The sequence below is a fragment of the Felis catus genome, chromosome B1, assembly GCF_018350175.1.
Source record: "Felis catus isolate Fca126 chromosome B1, F.catus_Fca126_mat1.0, whole genome shotgun sequence".
NCBI lineage: Eukaryota > Metazoa > Chordata > Mammalia > Carnivora > Felidae > Felis > Felis catus.
This window is the reverse complement of record NC_058371.1, coordinates 83,580,209-83,607,069: the sequence shown is the minus strand read 5'-3', so window position 1 is coordinate 83,607,069 and position 26,861 is coordinate 83,580,209. Positions and strand designations below refer to the sequence as shown.

The 26,861-nt window shown below is 38.6% G+C and overlaps 1 protein-coding gene across 6 annotated transcripts in view; it reads right to left on the bottom strand.

The window, feature by feature from the left end:
• Positions 1–24,312, bottom strand: part of INPP4B (inositol polyphosphate-4-phosphatase type II B) — a 764,537-nt gene extending 740,225 nt beyond the window's left edge. For 4 of the 6 annotated variants that reach the window (XM_045055824.1, XM_019828926.3, XM_045055818.1 and 1 more), the window contains exon 1: positions 24,066–24,312. The gene's annotated coding sequence lies outside the window, so the exon portion shown is untranslated. The remainder of the gene's footprint in view (positions 1–24,065) is intronic. The other 2 variants (XM_019828929.2, XM_019828930.2) reach the window with 1 other exon arrangement.
• Positions 24,313–26,861: the final 2,549 nt, after the last annotated feature.

Here is a 26,861-nt window from a genome sequence, read left to right as displayed (position 1 = left end):
GACAAGAAACTTTTTGTGCTAGCACAATATTGTCATGGTACTGCCTCTTTGTTTCTTTCTTTCAGTAACTATACCTCTTATGAAAATGTAGCATTTCTTCTAATTTGAATAAAAAATAATTAAGATGTAAAATACTACAAGGGTATAATTTATCTATCCACACCCAAAACGATCCACTGGAGTAGAGATAATGACACGAGTTTAATATGCAGAATTGCAAGAGCATAGATTGAATTTCTCTCACTCTCAATAATTTTAAATGCTGAAGATACCTATTAAGGTGCTTTATTGTTTACAGATCATATAAATCACTAAATATTTTCTCTCTCAAATGACCTCTACCTTCAACACTAATTCACAAAAGACTAATTCACAAAAGACTCAGTGGACTTTTGGTTGTTCCCGCTGGAATGATTGCACCTCAGGATAAGAGCTGGTCCCCTGCTCTGGAAGCTCCAGTGAGAAAGCAAAGGCTACACGTGCAGGAGCTGTCAGTCCTCTGGGCTCTTTTCCTAAACCCTTTCCTTCCTCTAAACCCTCTTGGCTTTAAAACACAAAGACTAGTGGGGTTCCTGGGCGGTTCAGTCAGTAAAGCTTACGACTTCGGCTCAGGTCATGATGTCAAAGTTTGTGAGTTCTATCCCTGGTTTTTGAGTTCGAGCCCTGCATCAGTCTCTGCACTGACAATGCGGAGCCTGTTTGGGATTCTCTCTCTCTCTCTTTCTCTCTGCCCCTCCCCCACTTGTGTGCATGCTCATGCTCTCTCTCTGAAAATAATAAAATAAATAAACTTTTAAAAAACACACAAAGAGGGGCGCCTGGGTGGCGCAGTCGGTTAAGCGTCCGACTTCAGCCAGGTCACGATCTCGCGGTCTGTGAGTTCGAGCCCGGCGTCAGGCTCTGGGCGGATGGCTCAGAGCCTGGACCCTGTTTCCGATTCTGTGTCTCCCTCTCTCTCTGCTCCTCCCCCGTTCATGCTCTGTCTCTCTCTGTCCCAAAAATAAATAAACATTGAAAAAAAAAACACACAAAGAATAGTTACTTAAGTGTTAAACCCATTCAATTAAGTAAATGATTGATTTGAAATTTAGAATTAATTAAATGTTTTATATATATATATATATATATATATATATATATATATATATGTATGTATACACATACACACACACCTTAACTTTAATGATATAAATTAGAAATAGTTCAAAATGGAAATCATTGCTTTTGGATTTGGAAATAAAATTTCTTGACAAAGTGCTGAGGACTTTTTCTAAAAGTCATTTGATAAGCTAATTTATGTCAAACTTTTCCAGTAAGTGTGCTTTTTCAAGAGGGGATGTAGTTACTAGATTACTTCAATAGGAGTATTGATAATCTAACATCTCATTATCTGCTAATAGAGATGCCAAAAAAGTTCCCATTCACTTGTTTTAGACCCTAGATCATGAAGTTTGATTATTTTCACTAAATGTATTATATAAGCTTAAAATTATATTGTAACTTTATCTAACTGGCTTTACTCTACCAGCAAATTGTGTTTTTTTTAATTCAATTTTCAATTCAATGTATGAATACAAAGTGCCTCGTATATGCAAAGCACAATGCTATTGGGAACCTAACAATAGAATCCCTGACCTCAAGAAATCTATAATCTAGTAGAGATATTAACAGCAGGCATGTAAACAAATAAGCACGATACAAAGAAGCATGTGAAAAGTGTTAGAACCACAAATGCTTTGGAACACAGCACCCGAAGATCACTTTCAGCTAGGGAACTTGGGGACAGCTTCATGGAAGAGTGTCATAGGACCTGAATTGGACCTTAAAGTCTGAGCAGAATTTTAAGAGACAGAATTGAGAAAGTAGAGCACTCTGAAAGGAGAAAATGGAAACAAACGGAGTGTGTTTGAGAAAAATCAAGTAGTCTTGTTTGGCTATACCATAGGGTACAGTGAAGAAGAAGTAGGAAATGAAATGCAAACTGCAGATTCTTAGAGCCATATAACACTGATGCTAGAAGGATTTCAGTGACTCCTTTGTCCATCTTCTTATGTTTACAGTAGTAGAAAATAAAAGCCCGTTTTCACATGTTCCATTGTTTATGTGCCCTCTGCAAGATATTTAACTTCTTGTTGATTGTGTTGCCTATTTTTCCACTGAGAGGCTCACATGTCATTTCAATGCAAGTACTTTGAGAGAAAGGTAACAAATTTATCTGTGAAATATACATATCCATGAGGAATAATTACCACATTTTCCTTTTTCCAGATCTAACAGCCCAAATTTGAGGATGGTAAATCCTTTCCCTAAGCTTTTGTTGGTTAAGTTTGTAAATTTATTTGGCTGCACAGGGGAATGAGGCTAACACACCCCTAAATTTCATAAAGCAAGTTCTTGATTTGAATGTTCAGGACAATGCCACAGAAGAACTAATAGCATTAGTTCCAGCATTTCCTTTTTAATGTTTATTTATGTTTGAGAGAGAGAGAATGAAAGAGCAAACGGGACAGGCACAGAAAGATGAAGACAGAATCTGAAGCAAGTTGCAGGCTCTGAGCGGTCAGCACAGAGCCCGAGGTGGGGCTTGAGCGCATAGGTCCCAAGATCATGACCTGAGCGGAAGTCAGATATTTAATCCATTGAGTCACCCAGGTGCCCCAGTTCCAGCATTTTACCTGAGAAGTTGCTGTCCTTTAGTTTTGCTCAGGAGATATTCCCTGCTGTCCCCAAATCCCCAAGTTCTAGTATAGGTACTGCCCTGTCCCCATTTTCATCCTCCAAATGCTACACTGTTTTCTTAAAATCAAACACAAACAAGCACAAGAAACAGAAAACCTTTCCCCCTCATCTCTTGAAATTGCACAATACCCGCCCTCCTGCACAAGTCTGCTTCTCTCCGATATTTTGGTTGCAGTGCCCTCATCTATAATAATGTTCTTTTCAGCTGTTGTTTCTCTGTGGAAGCTCACCGCCAGCTAAGGCTGTGTTTCCATTCACTTTGACAGGAGCTCTCTCCACTATGGTCTTCACAAACTCAACTCTCCAGCTTCTGATACACAGGAAAAATGAATAACCCAGCAAGCTCTCTAAAATAGCCAAAATAAAGCACAATGGCCATTTTCATCTTTAAAAGCTCTTGAAAGCTTGTCACTATTGTTGAAATAGCTTTTCCCTTGCAGCTACTGAAATCTGCAGCAGCATCTCTTTGTCCACAAGTCTATTGGTGCCTTTTTGTAGTATCTATTGCTCCCAAAGTAATCTTCCCCACCATTGTTTTCAAGGCTCACCGTAGAACACAAATCAGTTCTCACCTTACTGCTTCTAATAGTCACTTGCTTTCAAGGTCAGTCACCTCTCTGTCTGGAAAAGCCAGAAATCCTTTATGTTGAGGGTCAGTCTTTGGTTTGCCTCTATACTTCTGTAGCTTGTTCCCCATACTGCTCCTACAGAAGAATTCTTAGATGCAGGAGCCAGTTCCAAGTGGTTAGCATAAGAGCTGTGCAATATTGATCAAGACAGATTTTACCCAAGCCCTCTACCCCTGTGCACTTAAAGTGCTTTCCGGTATATCCATCTGGCTGTTGCATGCTCTGAATATTAGCAAAAATTAATTTCTTTTTATCTGCTCTACTTGAAGCTAAGTCTTCAAACCCAATCATACAGTTTAATAAAGTCACACACAAACTAGTAGGTCCTTACAATAATTGGGAAGAAAAGGCCAACGATAATTTGTTACTATTCACCAGGAAACATGCAATAAGATTCCCCCTCAGCAGACAGAAAAATCCATTACCAACCGAAGCTGTTTAGAATTCTACATGTCTACATGTATTACCAACATATGTATTTTTAAGGGAGGCGTAAAAATATTCAACATTGTCTGCAGCATGAAGGAGAGGCAAATCCAGAGGCAAACATATTTCCTGAAGATAATTACAAACCTCAAGAAACTGAAGCTAAATGAAAGTATTTATCCATTGTAGTACTGTGACTCTTCCAACCACTCCCATCTGGAGTACAACAAACTAATCATCCTCCTTTGAGACACATTAAGGGCTCCTCCGTTCACTCATTTTTTTCAAACAAATATTAACTGGACATTTACTAGGTGCTAGAGATTATGCTAAGCACTAGGGAGATATTGGTGAAAAGCATCAACACAATCCCTGCCACAAAGAGATTATTACATCAATGGTGAATTAAATTAATAATTAATTTATAAATGTAAAATGACACAGGAACAGAGAACTGGACAGAAGAACTCTGAAGCACCTCAAGTTTAAAGGATAGCCAGGGAAATGACATTGAGAAGGATGACAAAGGCAAGACAAAAAGATTTCAGATAGATTGCAATAACATACAATGCTGGGTACGCAAGAACATTAAAGAAAATCCCTCAGTGGCATATTAACATTAATAAAAAATCAAGAAAGGCTACGACAAATGCTAATACAGGAAACCGGAACTAGGGGAATCCAAGGTCCTGGTATAGCAGAATAGGTGTTAAAACCTTGTTCCTGTGTCCTGAGGGAGGATGACCCTGAACCCCACACAGATCTGCAATAATCAAAAGTAAAGTGTTGTTTGCATAAGGTAGGCTGGAAAACTTCCATTCATTAACAAAAGGAATAGATGAGGAAACCTGCCTGCCTTCATCATCCCTCTGAGCAGAAAAATATAAAATGACAGCCTTTTCTGAACACTTGTACATATAGCTATTCCTTCACAAGAATCTGAGGTTTAAATGATACTGCTCCTATAAAGAAGGTTGTGGAGAGCCATGGTATCTTGCAGAAATAAATGCAAATCTTCTTCTGTCCCTTAAGAATTGCACAGGTTAACTTTAGCCAAAATGTGCTCACCTTTAAAAATGAACATAAACTTGAGAAAACAAGGCATCATGGCAAGAGTCAGCAGAAACGTGAAAAATTATAGAACCTCAAGACTTAAGACATCAGACCTAAAAGAAATAATTATACATGACATGCCTAAGAAAATAAAAAATGGGATTTAAATTTGAGAAATAAACAAGAATGAGAGAAAATGATAAAAACAAATGTTAAGAGAAAAGGAAACTAAATAGAATGGGCTGTATCTTGTGTTGAACCTTCTAGATTCCCTCTCTCCACCCTTTTCCAACACGTTCTCTCCCCCTACATTTACCTGACCTGTATCATTGTATGAATGTATAACATGATTCCTGCCTTCTGACTGGGTTTGACCAGCACTGAGCACAAGCAGATCAGAGGAAGGAAGGGGGAATGATTCCAGGTGTTAATAACCTTGGCTCCTCTGTGAGGTCCCTAGGGTTGGCTGTGCCTCTTGACAGAAGCTAACTGCTCCTGCTCTACACAACCTTTCTTTCTTCCAGTTCCCAGCAACCTTTCCCTCTCTGATAGCTCTATTGCTGTTATTCCTGAGTTTCTGCACACTTCCTTGTGATTCCTCTTTATTCTAACCAGAAAGAGAGATCACTACAAAGATATGGCAATTAGACTGACAGCAAATTCTTAATATGAGCAATAGAAGCCAGGAAACTGTAGAACAATATCTTAGTGTTGAGATAAAAACTGTAAACTTGGAATTGTATAACACTATTATTCAATAGCAAGCCACAAATAAAGGCAGCTTAGCATAAACAGAAACCAAGGGTGTCTACTAGCAGTAGACCCATTACAATAAATATACTTAGAAAACACCAGAGCTATAGAAAAATAATTGTTAAGAGAGCTCGGTAAAGTGACTGATTATGAGATCAATTTCTACAAACCATTAACAATAGTTTGAAAATGTAATAGCTTTTTTTTAAAAAATACCATTTTAAATAACTGCAATAAACATGAGGCACCTAAGAATAAAATGAACAGATTCTGTCAACAAGTTTTATAAAGCAAATGTGTAAATTGTATTGAAAGACACTAAAAAAGAGAGAGATCCATTAGGTTCATGGATACAAAATTATAACCAACATTCTAAGATGTCAAATTTACCCAAATTGATCTAAGAATTTAGTGAAATTCCAATCAAAGAGAGGAATATAGTGGGAGGGAGGGATACAAGCATGTTCAATTTTTTCTTATAATATACATTACATATTTAATAAATATTTGACATTCAAAAATTTAAAAAAGAGAATGTCAAGAAAAAAAGAAGAAATTTTTGAAGTTTATTTATTTTGAGAGTGTGTACACACACACAAGTGCACCCATAAGCACATACCTGTGCTCAAGCGGGGGAGGGGGCAGTGAAAGAGGGAGAAAGAATCCCCAGCAGGCTCTGCACTGTTAGCATGGAGCCCCACGAGGGGCTCAAACTCACAAACCCATGAGATCATGACTTGAGCTGAAATCAAGAGTCAGATGCTTAACCAACTGAGCCACCCAGGTTTCCCCAAAGGAAGAATTTTTTAAAGAAATAGTTAACATGATCTGATACGACCAAGTGGTCAAGTGAGATAAAGACAGACAGCTACCTGTGGAATGTAATACAAAGTCTCCTAGTGACCCTGACAAATGAGGTTTCATTGGGGCTGGAAGGGTAGAAGTCATACTTCAGTGAAATGTGAAAGTATAGGAAATGGTGAACATACCTTCCAAGGTACTTGGCTGTCCTGTGGAAGAAAACTGAGAGTCAATGGTACGAACTATGCAGTAGAGAGAGTATTTTATTCTTTTTAAAATGTGAAAATCGTGGGGCGCCTGGGTGGCGCAGTCGGTTAAGCGTCCGACTTCAGCCAGGTCACGATCTCGCGGTCTGTGAGTTCGAGCCCCGCGTCAGGCTCTGGGCTGATGGCTCAGAGCCTGGAGCCTGTTTCCGATTCTGTGTCTCCCTCTCTCTCTGCCCCTCCCCCGTTCAGGCTCTGTCTCTCTCTGTCCCAAAAATAAATAAACGTTGAAAAAAAAAAATTTTAAAAAAAAATAAAAAAAATAAAAAAAAAAAAAAAAAAAAAAAAAAAAAAAAATAAAATGTGAAAATCTTGCATATGTTCACTGCTCATTGGAAGGAAGCAGAGAAGTAAGGAATGAATACCATGTAGAAATCTCTGAGATTTCAGGAGGAAATCTCTGAGATTTCAGTGTGCAGAGGTGTGGAGTTTTAGTTTAGCCAGCCAGGAAGGAAGAGAGGATGATGAGAAGATGAATAAGTGGAGTAGATTGGTAGAGGGTTATTAAAAATAAAGTTTGTAATGGCTTCTACTTTACTAGAAATCAATGGTAAGAGAGCTTAAGAGTACATCCTCCCCTAACATCATTTTCCACTGCCTAACTTTGATGCTGATAACTCAAGTATAAAATTCAAATGGATGAGCAGGAAAATCTCAATGCCTACACATAAATATTTATTCCACCAGATTTAGGTCACAAATTGCTTGGTGGTTCCATGTAGAAAGAGTCCTCAAGTCTCAACCAAGGATATGGCTTCACCTTAGTGGCTCTATTTGACTCTACAAAAGTTTTTAGGGAGATGAGCTATAAAGGGAAAATAAAGCAGTAAGACTGCAGCTCAGAGTGCTGTTGAGCAAAGGAAATGTGAGTTGTCTGTTTTTGCATATTAAAACATTAATCTCCCCACGGGGGAGCAGCTCCAGCAATTTCTCTGCAAATGTCTTCTACAAGGATTCACAAGGGTGAAGAAAGACTTCTCACTACCCATTAATTTAAAGAACATGGTTCATACAAATCCCTTTGTGCTTTCAATGAATTATGATTGTGCAGAAAACACCAATTCCTCTAGTGTTTTTCTAAAAGCACTTCTTCCTCTTCCCAAGATTAATATCTATGTTGGATGATCTGCAAATGAACCTCCCCATAGAGGTCAGCAAAGAAATCTGTAGTGGTCACACAACGTTAGCTTGCAACAATGTCTTCCGTTAAGAAATAGAAAATTCTTGGGGCACCTGGGTGGCTCAGTCACTTAAGCATCTGACTTTCGCTGAGGTCAAGATCTCATGGTTTGTGAGTTCAAGCCCTGCATCAGGTTCTGTGCTGACAGCTTAGAGCTTGGAGCCTGCTTCAGATTCTGTGTCTCCCTCTCTCTCTGCCCCTCCCCCACTCATACTCTGTCTCTCTCAAAAATAAATAAACATTAAAAATTAAAAAAAAAGAAAATTCTTTGTAGAATGATACTTAATGCATGCTTATCTTAATGAAGAGTTGTCACCCAACACCCAATGAGGTACACTCATTTTCTTCAAATATATCGTGCTTACAATGTAGATAAAGTCCCACCAGTATCTGTACTGTAAGTAGCTGTGGCACAAATAAACCTTAGCAACATTGGCACCATACAGTGTAAACAAATCTTTCCCAAAAATAAAATATATTTTGTGCTCAAGATATACCTTCTAAGCAGGAGGGAAAAACAATCCATCCTATACAGTGGTTTTTCTACATTTAGCTATCAGCTTCTATAGATGGCTTTAACCAGTGGACTTTACAGAGGCTAACATTTATTTCTACTTATGTGGAATATTCTGAGTAGAAAATTCAGTGGCAAGGAAAATTTTTAAGTGTGCCCAATGCATGTAAAATGACCTTGTTAATGAAGCACATTGGATTCCACAGCTCTCATGAAAAACACAGCAGATGTTTCCTTCCACCTATGATATTTTTCAGGCCACAGAAAACTTTTCGCTAGAATGTTCAAAGTGCATGATTAAAGGTTCCCAATTGCTGGGCAATTTTATGCTCATAATCATCATAGAGTCTCCAGATATTACATATATTTATATTCAACAGATTGATCCAACCAGAACTAAATAACCATTTCTCCACCTTAAAGAAGAAACAAATGACAAAGGGAAGTATCCTGAAGATGCCTACATTGATTTTAGCCAGTCATCCTCCTGGGTTAAAAATTTCCTTCACCCTTCATGACCACAACGGGGAGAGTACACTTTGTCCCTGGCATCATGGCTGCAAGCCACCCTCTGAGGGGAAATCATTTTCCTTCTCTATCAATTGAAGCTCAAGTGAAAAACCTCCAACACAGAACTGGCAAGAAGAATATAAGACTTCCTCTTACTTCTGCTACTGATATTCAAAGAGTCAGATTGCAAGAGTGGGGTCCTAGGTGGTGGGTGCTTGAGGAATTGGCTCAGAATCTTGGATCTACCACTTAATGATGTAACTAGAGCTTGTTATATTTCTTCTCTGTGCTTCATTTTCTTACCCATAAAACGGGAGTAACAGCAGTGCCTACCTCAAATAATTCTGGGGAGTAAAAGAACTAATGTGACTAAAGCCCTGATAGTGTTCAATAAATGCTAGCTATTGTTACTTTCAGCAGACTAGAGCATGTATGGGAGTTCCTATGAGGATTTTTTTCCAGTTTACCTCAACTTTTTATGCTTGTTCTCAAGGATAAGTAGGGGTGGTTAAAAAAAAACTCTATAAATTACTCAGCCTCGAAAAGACAGACAACAGTTGACTCCATGGTTCTACATATAGTTTGTAATTGTTTTCCACAGTCCACATGCTGAAGTGTGATAAACATTTCACTGGCCATATTTCAACAGGCTCTGACCCAGCAAATATCCTCAAGAAGAGTAGACCATGTTCAAGTAAATGTTCTTGGTAAGTGCCAAGCACATGGAAGGCCCTCCACAAATGTTCATTGCTTTCCCATTTCTTTCACTTTGTCCCTCACCAATTCTCATAAGCCCATGTGCACCAAGGAGCATGCATTTGTGTATGTGCATCCTGACTTTTCAAAGACCAGACTCTTGCCTAGTATAGCAAGAGTTATATGTATCAAAATTCTTCTAGGAAGAACCATTTTTAAATGAGTTATTTTATTATACCATTTCCTGTCCTTTTCAGACACTAACACCTTTAAAAGCTCAGTGATATTTTTCTTAAGCCCCACTCTGCCAATTATTCATTTATCAAAAAAAAATTTTGATGCCTACCATGTGCCATGCATTCTATGGGGTATTGGTGTCAAAACAGTCCCCATCTTTTAGAAATTAGCAATCTAGAGAAAGAAGCCATATAAACCAAGACACAAAATAAAAATACCAAATGAACAAAGGTCAAATAAACACAACATATTAAAGAATGAACAAATTGGGGCACCTTGGTGGCTCAGTCGGTTAAGCATCTGACTTCGGCTCGGGTTATGATCTCACGGTGTGTGAGTTCGAGCCCCATGTCAGGCTCTGTGCTGACAGCTCAGAGCCTGGAGCCTGCTTCAGATTCTGTGTCTCCCTCTCTCTCTGCCCCTCCCCCACTTCTGTTCATGCTCTCTCTTTCTCAAAAATAAACATGAAAAATTTTTTAAAAATAAAAATAATGAACAAATAAAAAAATAAATTGCATGATGAAGCTGATCTAATTGCACAACTATTATCTATATGCCAAGATTTTATGTATTTGTGTTCAGCAAAGGAACCTCCTTGTTTTCATTGATTGACCTTATCAATAAGCATTTTTTTACATGTGAACTTACATAATTCATTGATATTAATAGAATATTGCTTTTATGCCACTTTATATACTGGGTTTTCATTTAAAATTCTACTGTCAAAAGTTTAGACAGTATCAGATAGCTCTAACATCTCAATTCCTTGTTCATTCATATAATAATAAAAAATATTAATCACAGTAATAAAAGACCTTGAAGACTTACCATGTTCAGACACTGTGTGATCTACACTCCTTATTATATTTAATCCTCCTAACATCTTTGCAAGTGGGTGTTAATGCAGGTCACTGATTAAGGAGATTATGGCTTGAAACTCATCAGAGTGGACTCTGAATTGTTTTTGAAAACATTTCTTGGCTACCCCACAGATAATTCCTTGGCCTTCCTCCAACTGGCAGGAGAAAATGACTACATATTTGGATGAGAATCTGTACTAGGTTCTTAGTTTTCACAAAATACTGTCAAGTCTATCATTCTGCTTTAACTCAAGTTTTAAGCCATTAGCAGCCATGGAGTATAGTAAAACCAAAACACTACCAGAAAACATAACATTGAACTATATGTTACTTTTTAGCAGAGGTTTGTTTTATTGGATAGCACACATAAAGAAGAGCTTGAGAAATATGTAATCTGTTTTTTCCCCCAGTTTAGAAGATATAAGTTCAAATGCCAGCAAAGGGTCAGGCAATTAACATACATAAGTGAAGTGAGTCAAGTGTATGATAATAGGAAGGAGTAAAGACTGGCCATCTGAATAGACACACCCTGTCTGAAGGCAGTTAAACTCAATATTTTTTTTAAATGTGTTACCTTTCTTTGTCTAAGGCAAGTTAAATTAAACTTTTTTTTTTTAATTTTTTTCAACGTTTTTTATTTATTTTTGGGACAGAGAGAGACAGAGCATGAACGGGGGAGGGGCAGAGAGAGAGGCAGACACAGAATCGGAAACAGGCTCCAGACTCCGAGCCATCAGCCCAGAGCCTGATGCGGGGCTGGAACTCACCGACCGCGAGATCGTGACCTGGCTGAAGTCGGACGCTTAACCGACTGCGCCACCCAGGCGCCCCTAAATTAAACTTTTTAAAACATACTTACATTTTTGTCATTTATCCTAGAAACTCTAGATAGGTGCTACACAAAAATGAGGCAATTTCATCTATTATACCTATGGAGTCAATTGATTACATGTGTAATTAAAAATTTTAACTAACTTGGATATGATATATTAGAATGAGTATATCTTTCTATTAAAGATACTTGGTCACCCACCCCTATCCAAGATGAATCTAAATAGTTTTCCTTGTTACATTTAGAGCCGTAATCCAGTCTTAAATGAGCATTCTGAATATAAGACATAATAACAGAAAAATGATTATATTAATGGTTGTCAATATTTTTAATACTATGCTTTCACAGTATATTTATGTTTTTTTTTGTAATGCCACTTAATTCTCACTACAAGTCTGTTAGATAGTTATTATCTGTATTTAACATGTGGGAAAACAGGTTCAGGTAGATTACAATGACTTTCCCCAAATTACTACAGTGTAGATTTGGAAGAACAAAGATCTACACCAGATCTTTTTAATAAATGCAACAGTCTTTTCAATGCAACACAATTGTGTCTAAAGTTAGAATATATGGAACCAGAATCAAAATCATACATGTGATAGAAAACTGCCGTTCCTACTTGGATGGACCCAGAGCTCTTCCACATTGGGCCTCTCCTCAATACTTCACTCAGACTCTCTGGTGAGAACCTTATAATATCAAATTGTTACTTAAATAATTACTATCTTTTTATCCAAAAATCATAGGATTTACACAGTCCCAATACATTTTTCTACCTAGAGCACTTCAGGTCTTGCACTGGGTGGTATTCATATTATCAAATTTAATAGTTAAGGCATACCACTTTTAGTCAAACTCCACAATATAGCTTTTACATTATTATGGAACTAATATGGGTTTTACTGTGAGTCATCTCAAATCATTTTTGGAAGTATACAGGGAATAAATTATGAATAAATAGGTATAAGTGCATAAATAAAAAATACCAAGTTTCTGCCAGCAAAGGACAACTTGAAATCAGATTTTATATCATCTCTGAGGTGATTTTTATTCACAGAATACAGAAGCAACACTTTCATCATCAAAAATTTTCTTTTCTTTCTACTGAGTATAATAGATTACTTAAAACTTGTACCTACTACTTTCCTTATACTTTTGCCATGTTTGCGGAGATACAATGACCAACCATTCCATTTGTCCCAGTCTGTCCTGATTTTAGCCCTGAAACTCCTCAGTCCCAAACAAATCAAAATGTTGGTCATCCTAAAATGGAGCACAGAAATAATTAAACTAAAGATCTTTGAAGGTGCCTTCTTGAACTAAGGCTATATTTTTCAATGAATTTTTATAATTTTTATTATAATTAATGTTTCTGTGCTAGAAGCAGATTACAATTTATTTGCCATGTACTGTCTACACTGGTCTATTTTTTCTCTCACATACTCCTTCTCAGCATCATATCACCCAAGAGATTTTGACAGGGAAATTTCAACAAGTGGTAGAAAAATTCTGTTGAGGCTTTGAGAGGATTTTCATCACTACTAGTGCATTGTTGCTTCAAACATTCAACTAAGAAGAAATGTATAAACCTAAGCATGGAAATTAGAAAATCTTAACAGAAGCAAATTATAAGCTTTTCTCTTGTCTTCATTTGTTGTTGTGCTCAATTATCTAGCTTATGAAATAGAAAGTGGATGTTAGTAAAATCTGGCTTGGTGACCCATCCATGGGGGAGCCCTTGCAGTTTGCGGCAGGGAAATGAACATGGTTCTCACCATACCCCAATATTTATAGCTCATATATAACTTACATGCACAATTGCACCACGTAGAAGAGAAGTATAGATGAAGGGGCCTGGAGCGCCCCCTCCCCTCCACATACACATAATAACTTCTCCTACTCATCTATTTGCAGCTTCCTGAGACACAACACCAGCTGAAGTAGAATCCATTATCCTGAGATAAATAAGTCTCCCCTTCAAGAAAACCTGGAGGACTCAAGTTAGTACAAACTCAAGGCTTTCTCTTCTGTATGATCCCAATATGCAACTTGTTTAATATACCAGGGTCAATGGGAGAGAGTGGGAGTATACAGCTATGTAGCATTTAAGGAAGACTAAACAAACGGTGTATATGAAAATACTTCCAGATTTCCATTTTCAAAAGCCCTATACCTAGAGTTTAGACACAGATGAATAAGCTACAGCTTCAGGCTAGGTGTGCACCCCTGCCACCCCATTGTAATGGGCCAAAATTGACGACTTTAGAGGTAATTATGTTGAATTTGACAACTAGAAACCAAATATCAAACTAAGAAATGTTTTCTGCCTTATATGTTCTTTGATATACAAAGTAATACATACTTTGGACAATTTTATGACATCTCATTAGTGAGCTGTTAAAGAAGCTGAACTATTATTCATACTGATGTTTTAAATATTTATACTAAATGTATTTTCTTGGGATAATTTAAGTAAGAGAATTTAAACTAAATATATATTTAGAGCAAGGTTGTAGCCCAGTAATGGGGAAGAGAAGACTTCAGGCCTCCTGGGTCCCTCCCTCTCAGGGACAACTGAGATGCTATCAGGCCAAACGTGAATATGGATGAGCAAAGCTAATGTGAGCCTATTGCGCATAGGGCAGGCTGTATTATTCTTAGTCAGTTTGAAGAGTGAAACACAGAAAAGGAAAATAATTGATGTCTAACACAAGTCCTTACATATAGCATGAAAAGTTCCCCAAATTAAGATTTTGCTTGAGAGGCACACCAGGTTCCTGATTTAGATTTAGAAGACTAAATCTTGTAAAGTTGTCAATTCGCCTCAATTTCATTTATATACTCAACAAAATTTCAATTAAAATTCCAAAACGGGGGGGGCAGTTTTACCAAATTATTCTAAAATGGTCTGGAAGAAATATCGGTAAGAATGTCTTAAAGCTACACATAAACACAGAGAAAACAAGAAGAGGGTATCAATCCTACCAGATATTAAGTAAATAAAAACATTTAAATCTGTGCAATATTAATAAAAGAACTGACAGAAAACTAGAATAAAATAAGTATACCAGAAGCAGAAACCCACTTTGTAGGAGTCTATATGTGTCTACTCCCACAATATGATAATATATGATACGTGATAGAAACACAAATAAATGGGAAACGAATGGATTATTCCAAAATGGCTGCTGGAAAATGCTTAACTATTTTTAGGAGGAAATCAATTTAATTCTCATCTCACACCACATGCTGTCACGATGTTGGGTGGACTCGAGAAAAAAAATCATTAAAGAACTGGATATAAATTGTTTCAAGGAAAGAACAATCCAGGGAAATATTAATCTGTGAATTTGAATGAGACAAAGTATTGTCTAGGCAAAATAAGCAACAGCAGAAAATACAACTTTCAACTTCACTAGACACGTTTTCAACTTTTATATGTTAAAGAAAATAAGAAAGAAAACAGTATAGATGACGTAAATGACAAAGAAACAGTGTCCCTAATTCATAAAGGACATTAAAACTGATGAAAAGAAAACCAAGGTCCCGATACACAAACAGGCTAAAAATAGGAGTTAATATTAAAAAATAAAGTATAAATGAAAATAAGCATTTCAGAAGTGTTCAGCCTCACCTCATCAAATAGTACAAGAAGAATGTAGTCCTTTAAAGCCTGGATTTAAAGTAAAATCAATTACTGTCCAAGACCTAATTCTACCACTTTCTAGTTGCATGACCTGGGGTAAATCACTTCACTTCACAAAATATAAGTTTCCTGCTTTAAAGTGGGATGACAATATCCTTCTCCTCTTACAGTTGTCGTATAAAGATTAAATGAGATAATACAAAGGTCTTGCGTGATGAAGGGCCTGTAGGAGATACTCAGTAAGTGTTATTATTGTTATTATTGATGATGATATTGTTGATGGTGTTAACGATCATCTTCACTTTTCCCAATAACAAAATTTTTAAAAATAATAATATCCATCAGTGCTGGTGAGGATGGAGGTATTACTTGTGTACTTCCAGGGAGAATGGAAATGGGCGCAATCTTTCTGGAAGGGTCATTTGGCAATATGTGTAAGAAGTTTTTAAAAAGCTAATATCCTTTGTCCAGTATACTACTTCTAGAAATCACTCCTTAGAAACAGTGAAAAATACAGACAAGGAATATCAGAAAATGAGGTCATATAGAAAATATTCATCCCAGTGTGATAACAGCAAAGGGGGTGGTGGGCAATAAGCTGAGAGAATAATTAAACAAATGATAAAGACCCATATGCCTAACTACCAAATAGCAATTAAAAAAATGATAGAGAAATTATTTAAAAGCATGGGAAACATGATTTTCTTTTGTTCATTGCAGTAAACCAGAACAGAGTTTAGCATAGTACCTGGCACATTGCTCAATCAAATTCTAAACTGAATTGAACAACATAAGTCTAAGTGGAAAAAAAAATCAGAACACTCATTTCACACACACACACACACACACACACACACACACACACCTTGCACACAGTTTAATCTCAATTTTTGTAAAAGAATTCTAGAAAATCCTAGAAAGAAATATGATTAAATGTTAACAATACTGTCTTCGGGTGATTTTTTTCTGACTCTTTAGACTTGTCTCTACTTGCCAAATTTTTTTCAGTGGAGATTTATTACATTTATAATCAAGGGAAAAAATGAGTGGGGAAAAAAAAAGGAAAGAAAGAATCGCAGAAGTCAAATCAACTAGAAGCCAACTGGCTCAATTATTTCTCATTACACCATTCTAAGTATGTACCATTCTTCACTCCTACCCAAATATAAAATGTGAAATGGAAATATGAATAGCATGAATAAATTGGGAAGCAGCCTTAAAACATAGTCCAGGAAAGAAAACATTATAGTAATTTCAAAAAAAAGCCAAAAATCATGTGTCTAGTATTAAGGAAAGTATACAGGGGCTTTTCTTCATACATAATTTATACATATGAAGAATATGGCATAGATGGCATGGCATAAACTCTTTCAGTACAAATTACTTGTTTTCTCTACAATGGAATTATATTTTTTCTTAGACATATGTCACAAAGATTTACACATAGTGGTAATTTTTTGAATCAATTTTTTGAAACCTGAAAGAATTTTATTTATTTAAAACTCTAACTCTCCTTAAAATCTAAAAGGTATATTTTAGAATATCCATGATATTCGCAAAGGGGAGGACCAAACAATTTCTCAGTTTTCCAAGTTCTCAAATACACTCACCAGGGGAAATTATTAGCCTTAGAAAGTGAAGTGCCATGTTACCTTTGGGCCACTGACTAAACTCATTCCTTGAAAGACCAGTTTACAGGACTGAGCGACTTAAATTTATGCCTCAGAGAAACTAGAGATTACTATATGTCATGCTCCTTTAAGATGAATGGTAAAATCTTGACTCATGCAAACTAAATTCTTGCATACCAAGAGCGTGCTCGATGTCTGCCTCTTTAGAAGGAAAATGTTATATAAGAGAACTGTGGTTATAAGGTATGCAGACAGTCTACATTGTCTTAATCTAAGAAGCCGAATGCAGCGATTGGTTTATGGAGTATGTACTAACATGTACACAAATTTAACATGTTTAAGGAACATTACTATACACTTCTGGTGATCACAAAAAATATGTGACGTAGAACCTAAATTGAAATTCATTCCCTAATTATATAAAGTCCACCATATTTTTCAGAAACAAAGTCAAGTGCTTAATTTACCTAACACCAAGATTTCAGACTTTTTAAAGAGAAATATGCTGTGTTTTAACTGCAGCAATTATTTTTAAAATTCCTCTTCATACAATAACTGCTTTTGTAAATAACTACTTCACAAGTGTATTTCCTTTGATATAATATCTAGGATTTGCTTTCAAAAATTTGAGGGAGGGGAAGAGGGAGTGGAATTGCAGATGACACAAGAATAGCCATGATTTGACAGTTATTAAAGGTGGAAGAAGGGTACATGGGAGTTTGTCATACTATTCTGTTTTTATTATGTTTGAAATTTTATGCAGTAAGAAGTTTTTTAAAGGAGTATATTTCTTAATCATGCCAATTTATATTGATTAACTTTTTCCTTGGTCTCCATTTCCATAAATCTATGTCCAGTAAACACGGCTGAAACGCTTACCAAATTGAACATGAGGAGGGTTACAACCAGGATTGCTAAACAATGCAGAGGTCCCATTCTGGTGTCTGGAGGGTGGAATAAATTCATTAACTCTTCCATGACCCACAGTTTAATCATTTAGCCAAAGAAAGAGATACATACATCTAGATTAACAACAACAACAACAACAACAAATGGTGTAGATAAACTTCAGCTATCCTCACAACCAACAAATTGTAGTGCTACGTAGCTAATCCAATTTGATTATTGTGGTGCCCAGGAAATCACTATTACAGAGGATACTAGGGGATCTGCTGAAGCGTCAGTGAGACAATCTGCACTTGTTTTTTTCTTTTGCATTGTCCCAAAGACAATGAGATAGAGAAAAATTAACAATTATAGCCTTCAACCTCCTAGAAGAAAATTTTTTTGTTCAGCTTGTATACTGAGAGGATTAGGATTAAAATACAAATGGTTAATTAAACAGGGGCACCTGGGTGGCTCGGTTAAGTGTCCGACTTTGGCTCAAGCCATGCTCTCATGGTTCATGGGTTCGAGTCCCATGTCAGGCTCTGTGCTGACAACTCAGAGCCTGGAGCCTGCTTCAAATTCTGTGTCTCCCTGTCTCACTGCCCCAACCCCATTCACATTCTGTCTCTGTCTCTCAAAAATAAATAAACATTAAAAAAATAATTTTAAAAAACCATACAAATGGTTAATAAGATGGCTATTTTAGAATGGCCTTTTTTTTTTCTATCATGTTCACTTAATTTTTCCTTTTCTCTTAGTCATAAGCAGAATTCTGGCACATTTAATTCCATTAATTCCTAATAATTCCTCCTATAAGCAGACCCCACATAAAAAGCAGTGTATGTTAAATATTACAATCAAATCTTTAAAGTCTCACAGACAATAGATCTTCTAAATATACTGCTAAAGATTTAGCTTCATGTTGATTTTAATTTCATTAACACACTCACAACATAAATAAATTCTGCTTAAAAGAAAAGCTTTAATAATGAATATATTGCAATTAAAATGACACAAGGCTACTAAGCATTGCACACTGCCACCTAGTGCTAAATGTCTTTTTAACTCCAAATACACAATGGGTGTCTTCAGGAAAGGGGAAATGCTCTGTTTTAAAGCAAATTTATCCAGAAAGACGGATATGAAACATATTTTTCATAATTCATTCAATATAAGAAGGCTATTAAAATAAGTGAAATTACACATACCATAAAAATCAACTCTGTCTCATAAATTCAGGTGAGAAAGATCTGATTAGATTATTAAATATAAAAAGCTACAGGTTTTGTTATTGAAGACAAATTTTTTAAATGTTTTTAAGTTATTTTTTAATAAGGTGCATCAAGTATGCAACATACTCTATCATGAATATGATGCATGTTGATGTTCTTAGTGAAATATGTGATTAGCAAGTTTGACATATTAAGATGTTTAAAAAGGCATCATAGGATGCTAAATAATCACTAACGACATGTGCAAGCTTTGTTAAGGGCATAGCTATCATCTTGCTTCATCTACAGGTTATAATTTCAATTTCAGATGCCACTGGTTTTCATTTCCACTTTATTTTCCCAGAGGTGAATAATTTTTGTGTTTTAGTTGTGCTAATCACTAGAGGTCATCTCTGATCTTTTGGCCAGAAACATAAAGCCACACACACACACACACACACACAAAATGAGAACCATCTGAAAGACTAGATTAAGGCAAGGATTGCATTAGGTGACTTTGCTGTGGTTAGGGAATACATCTGATTTGCTTCATTGTATTCTGCAACGGTAGTCCCCAGCTTGGTCTAGTTAATGCACATAACTACCTATTTTAAGAACTAAAGTGAAAAGTGAAAGACTCATTTCTGGAAATGAAGGTTTGTTTTAAGTTTATCTATTTGGGGAAGGGGGGGGCAGGGAAATAGAGAGGGAGGGAGAGAATCCCAAGCAGACTCTGCACTGTCAGTGCAGTGCCTGGTTCAGGACTTGGACACACAAACCAGGAGACCATGACCTGGGCCGAAAACGAGAGTCAGATGCTTAACCGACTGAGCACCCAGGTGCCCCTCAATTAAGTTTTTAATGGTGAAAAATAATAAAAGGGTTCCTTTAAATCACTATTACTGAACTTTTCAATAATCACACTCCTTTTGAAAAACTTAAAATCTCAGGTTCTCCTTCTAAAGTATTTAAAGTTTATAAATAAATGATATATCAAAAACAATATATGGAAATTTTTAAGAATTCTATTTTTTATTTTGATCTTTGAAGATATTTTTCAATGTTGTTTTTGCTCCAATAATTCAAAATCAGCATGAGTGGTAAGGCTGACTGTATATGCTATAAATGTTTCCATCCTTGGAAATGTTGACAATAAAGAATATCATTCAGTAGTTTCAATATTAGGCCTGTTGCATTGTTTCATTTTAATACCCAGAAGGACAGGTAAAAATAGACCACTGGATGAAAAGAAGAAAGAAGGGAGAAAGCGAGGTAGAGAAGGAGGAAGGGAGGAATAATTTTGCCTTTAAGGGAAGTGTTACCTCCATCCCCTTGAAACCACTAATTTAGATAATTCCCAAAGGAATCTTTGATCAAAACCACATGATCTAGAAAACTTCTCAAGATTTCCTTTAATCAGCTTAACCAAATGACTACTGCCAGCTGTTTCATTTAGTTCTATCAAGGCTACTCTGAGGCTCTAAGGGCTATTTTGAGGCCTTCACCACAAAATCAGGACACCCAGTTGATATGGCTGGCCAATGCAGAAGACAGATTTACTCAAAATATTCCAATTTAAGAAACTCAGTTTGGAAAATATGATTTAAGAACACATATTATATTGAAACCCAACTCTTCACGCTATGTTGGTATAACATCTATCATGACATCTCAATGTTCAGTAAACTATAAGTTCAGTAAACTTATAGTCAAGGGAATAAAAAGTCTAAAATTGTAACTCCTAGATATTCCACTGGCCTTACAGTATATCATCTATAAAAGGATACTGCTAGGAAATAAGATAGTGGTTACAACTATGCCTTATATAAGAAAAACCACTGCAGTTGCAGCTAATATACAATTATATATTATATTATATTATATTATATTATATTATATTATATTATATTATATTATATTATATTATATTATATTATATTATATTATATTATATTATATTATATTGTGATATCATTATAAAACTTCATAAACATTTTTATAGTATTCCTATTGATCTATGTTCCTATTAATCTACAAGGTAGTGAAAATGTATAAAGTGAATAACAAATTTTAATTCAAATGACAGTTGTGCCTAAGACCCTGAAGACTCCTTAGAATTTTCTCACATACCTTAGTGTGTTTTCTAGTACATACTTCATTTAAGTTTTGTAAAACAAAGGCTATGTGTATTTGCACACACAAAAAATGCAATCGTAGCATCATCATTTGGAATTATCTAAAAATAAATGTTTAAGCTGAAATCATTTATCTAATAACCTCATTTCTTAAGCCTAAATATGGAAGTATGTATATTTATGAGTGCATCCTATAATCAAGGATTATAGAAGTTCTATAATCAAGGATTTCTAATGCAACATAACAAAAAGTAGTAACAAAATGGCCTGTGAGGAAAATTCCCTAGGGCTTTAGAAAGCTAGGAGATGTTGAAAAATTAAACCACAGAATACAGAAGAGACAGACATAGCTTTCAACCGAACATTAACATTTAACTTGAGATTATTTAAAATAGCACATTTCTATCTATTAGAATCCCTATGGTTTTGAAAGACAAGGACTTATTCCACAAAGATTACAAAAATATGATATTTGTATATCTAATATTAGTACTGGCTGGGATTGCACACTGTGAAATAAGAAAATGTAATAGATGGATATTTAGTGAGCATTTTACTCACTAATTATGATTTCATAATTTTTTTAACGTTGTATTCTCAGATGTCAGATACCTACTTGGAAACTGACATCCACTTGGTTGCTAAGAGATATGAGATCAGTTTGCATTTTTTTCTGTCTTTAGGAAAATTGCTCTCTTGGGTTTTACCTCAAAGTAGTAAAAGTTAACTCTGTTGCCCATGTGGGGGACTTACGTTACTCAAAGAAACTCCCAAATCTCAAAAAAGAAATGAAATACTCTCTATTTGCACAATTAAAACAAATATGTTTTTTCCCAAGCTTAATGAGTTTCCACTTCATGCAACTAAAATATAATAGTATTGTTTAACAATCAAATTTAACTGATGAGTTTATGAGTATTTTCACAAAAATCTTATGATAAAGGAAGTCATTGGTCCATTGGCACTCCCAAAGTAAAGCTAAAATCCTACATTTTAAAAGTACTTTCTGCCTATAACTTTGACCATGTTCTTTAAACAGCTAGAGGAACAAGACTAAACTTGGTCTCTCTGGTTTTTCTTATGTTTTATCAAAGACTCAGAAGCAAAACACAGTTACAAATATGTACATTCTAACTGGTCATTAGTTTATCACAAATAAATATTGACTTATTGCCTAATCGAAGAGAACGTTTTTCCAAGATAAAAGCCATATTCTAATCAGTACATGGTTCCTAATGACACTGAGCATCTAGACTCTCTTCACATATAAATTTCATAACCTTTCAAGGACAATCTTCTAAATCACATTTTAAAGAAATATGCTGAAAAGACATTCCATTTCAGTAGTATTTTATATTACTATAAATGCAAGCGGTTTAATTTTTAACACTCATGTACTTATCATAAAGCTATTGGTCATTTACTCTGATTTATTGTCAATGTTGTCCTGGAGTATATTGCCAAGGAACACAAGGTAAGCTTTTCTTTGTCTACTAAGTGAGACAATGCCCACTTGTCCAGTACCCTAACACCCAACTTCTTGCACACTGTCAGCCAGCTGCCCTATTGGTGAGTCTTTGTACCTTATATATGCCGTTTTAGCATGAAGGCATATTACTACCATTTCTTAATGGTACCATTAAGAAAATCCTGTTACAAGCACGGTCTCTGAAATGTAGTTTCACATCAATGAAAGGACTATCTAGTACCATCTTGAGGGGAAGAAGATGAATTTATCCTCTTCTAGGCTTTTACTTATTTTATAAAGTCACACTTTTATAAACAAGTTCTGTCATACTGAGAGGAAGGAGATATGCAAAATGCAACACCTGGAGTCATAAAATGTAATGACCTCAAATAACACATCTCAGAAAGAGTGGGGAAGACCTGGCTCCAGAGAAGAAAAAACAGTGGCAAAGGAGTGAATCTGCACCATTAGAACAGGAGTAAAAGAAAACCCTCTTGGCTTTTTCCAGTAAGTTTTGTGCAGCAGCAGCAGCAGCAACAGCCTAATCAATATGCACATCCTCACCCCATAAAACCTCCTGTCCCCAAACAGAAACTGCAGGTCCCTCTCCACCGTGTCCTCAGGGCAGAAACCACCACCCACCCGGAAGGGAGGAGGTTTCCCAGGCACAGGGGAAGGGCAGAAACAGGTATGTGTAGCTCCAGCATCCTCGTCTTCCTCCCCGCTGCAAGCCTGAAAGTCCACTCAGGAGCCAGCCCTAGCTCCTAGGCATCCTTCGGCCTGGGCCCTCCCTGCCAGAGGGGCCGGGAAGGTTGCGCAGCTGGCAGCTCAGTTTTCGGACTCCAAACGATGACCCCTCCCCCCACCCCCACTCCCCTGTGCCTTCACCCCAGGCCCTCGCTTTCTAACCCCCTTAGTGAGACCTCGCTGGAGTAGGACAAGGGATGCTCCGTGGCCAAGAGGAGACGTGCTGGGCTTCTCTGCCCGAATGAGTTTCTGGGGGTAGGATGGGGTGGTCATGGAGAAGGGCCCTTTAGGAAAACCCAGGACATGGGGCAACAGAAACCTCAGCACTAGTCACCCTCGCTCCCACCCCCCACCCCACCCCTCGCCTTAAAGCCGACTTCTCCCGAGGCGGGCGGCGGCAGCTAGGCGGCCGGGATGGGGATAAGAGCGAGCCCGGGGGCCACCATGGCCTCTCCAAAGGGACTGCGCAGGTGGGCGCAGCCCGGGAAGGTCAGCGAGGCCAGAGCTCAGAGTTACCCGGGGCCCAGAGAGTGTGAGTGTGAACGAGAGGGTGAACCCGCGCGCTCGCCGGGCCGAGGGGCGCTCGGCGGCAGGGCAAGCACGGTGACAGGGGTACCCCGGCCACCAAGGAGAGACAGCTCACCCACCCCTTAGGCGACAGGGCTGGAGAGGCTTATGGGGCTGTGAGACTGGGAAACTTAATACAAAACAGACAGTTCCCCCCTTCCAAGACGTGCCCCCACGCTCTCAGACGCGCTCCAACGCCTCCGGAATCACCCACCATCGCCCACGCCACCCTGCAAAAATCCCCACCGAGCCCTCGGATCCCAGGCGGGTAATTACCTCTCCCGGAGGCGGAGTGGGGGGCGGCAGCAGCAGCAGACACTTTTAGCCTGACTTTCCTGCGTTCGCTTGTGAGAGTGTGCGCGCAGAGCAGGAGCTGTAACCTGCTATTTATAGACTGGAGCCTCAGCACCCGGAGCTGAGAACCCGGAGGAAGCGAGCAGGCGGCGGCGGCGCAGGGCGCGGGCCGCGGCTCCCCGAGGCTCCCGCGGCTCCCCCAGGCGCCCGGCTCCGGCCGCGCTCCGCGCTCGCTCCCAACCCTCCCTCCCTCCCGCCCGCCGCGCGCGCCCCGGAGAAGTTGTCACCAGCGCGGCCGCCTCTCCGGCTGCTCACACGCCCCCTGGCACAATTGCTACTTTCTCCCCCCACCCCCACCCTCCCTGCTCCTCTTCCTCCTCCTCCGCTCGTTCCAAGCGGTCTCCTCCCAATGTCACCAGCGGCCCAATAGAGGCGGCGGCGGCAGCGACAGTCTCGCAACTGGCGCAGCTCGCTTCCCGCTACTGATGGAGTGGAGTTGCTACCCCGGCCGCGCTCAGCCCGAAATGACCCAAACACGCTTGCTCCGTGAGCTGGCACCCTGCACCCCGACCCTCTGCAAGCGGGGACGACCGCCCAGCCTGGGCTGCGGGAGCACAGCTGCAAAGTGGTGGTGAGGGGTGACCCGGAGCTGCCACGCTGAGACCGGGCCCAGAGAAACCACAAGGGTCTCAAACCCGCGGGAGGAGGTGCCCCAGACCCCAGCCACTGGCAGCGCCGGCCCAGACTTGGGGTGAGGGGACAGTGGGAGGAGGTGTCCCCGGTGCCCCGGACTTCAGCCTGCCACCACCCTGGGACCCGTCTCTCTTGCCACTCCTCTGCCTTGGCCCGGGCGGAGGTCTGGCGAGGATGACCTGGGCACACTGTCTGGGCTTCCAGCTTGCGCAGCCCACCGCCAGCCCCCACGTCACGGCTGGTGACTGAGGCCGAGTTGCTCCTAGCCAGCGTGTGACACGCCTTTGGCAGCCCGGGTGCGTGGGGAGAAATCTGAACTCTGCGCGTTTGGGGTGTTTGGGGTGTTTGGGGTGTTTGGGGTGTCAGGAAAACAGGGTACGCAATCACGCAATCTGAACGGAGACTAAAACTCCCCCACTTCCTAGCCAGCAAGCCCACGGTGGAAGGCACGCAGCCTGGTTATTCCGGGCTGTGGGGTGTGGGGCAAATGAGTCTCTCCATCTGCGCCTTACAGGTGCCACCTGGCGGTTCTCTTGAAGAGGTTTGATCTGAGCTGCTCAAAGGTAATGGTACCGAGCGCCAGTCCACTCAGGCATCCTCAGCCTTTCCTTTTCCTAAAGGCGCTTTAAATTCACATTTTAAATAAAATGGAGTGAGAAAGCTAGTACACATGGGTTACATTTGCCACGCAGGAATCCGGCAGTTGGGATGGTGAAGCCGATTTGGGTTAAGTCCGTACTTACAGCTACAAAAAGTGGGAAGCTATAGCTGCCCCCAGCTGCCACCCCTTCTGGCATTTGTTGCACCTAGGCAACCATTCACTCCGCAAACATTTAACTGCCACTAGGTTATAATCTTTATCTATGAGAACAGAGACTTTGGTGGTTTGTTTGTTTTCCAACGCATTTCCTCAGAGCTTGGAACAATGCGTTACATGCGGTAGTTTCCATAAATGTTTATGGAATAAATTAAACATTGTGGTCCAGAAACTGTGCTCAGCTCATTCTCTCCCTTTAGCCCCTGCAGCCTTTCCCTTTCCATATCTTCAAGGATGAAGAGTTTTTTTTTTTTTTTTTTTTTTTTTTTTTTTGCCCAGCCACCATCACAGGTGAGCTAGAAGGAGAAAAGAGGAAGGTGAAGGGACTAACAGTCCAGGCAGGCCCTCTGGGGATGTGGATCACACTTGAGCCTGTTATAGTCAGATTTCTCCTGCATGGGGCAGTGCTGAACACACCCATTTGGGGGTAGGGGAAAAAAAAAAGACTCTGTCATACTTGGTGGTTGAAACAATGGATAAATTCTGTTAATAGAGATCTGCTGGCAAGATGATACAACTTTCTCACTGGGCAACAGTTTCAGCCTTTTCTTAAAATACAGAAAAAGAATAACAGAACATTAGGATGCCAGAGCTTTGCTACTAAATTGAAAAGATGTTTAACATATTTGTCCTCTAACTTGAAATGGAGCTCTGTGTGTGTGTGTGTGCATGTGTGTGCGTGTTTATGAAGATTGCCACTGTGCCAAAAGTACTAAACTGTTTCTTCTAAAAGACAGAGTTGTAAAATAGATGCAGCTAATGTCTTTATGGAAATGAACACTTAAAGTGAGATATCCAGAAAACCCTCTTACAATTAAAATCCAGACATAGATCATGCTGACCTAGACCTTTTACAGGGCTGCTGAGGAAAATGTGATGTACCTGTGCACATGGTTGAGGAAGTTTAAATTCTGTGGAGAAGAGGGAGACAGAGAGAAAGACAGGGAGAGAGAGGGAGATAGAATGAATCAGATACATGTACCACGGGGCATTTTAAAAATCCATCAATCAGCCTGATAGTTACCTTTTTTTAGTCATTTGTTGGTGTTTTCTTTGAATAAGCCTAGAGGATTCAGATGTTTCTATTATTAAACTCATTCAGCATCCACTTTTACAAACCGTGAACTTTTAGCCACTGTGCCCCCCCAAACATAACTCCAGTTGCCAATGAAGGACAAAATATTTTTCATTTCCTCTTGAAATATCTTTATAGGGCCAGAAGTCAAAAGTGATTCCCCGTAGTTACCTTGCTGTCTAAAGCAATAAGT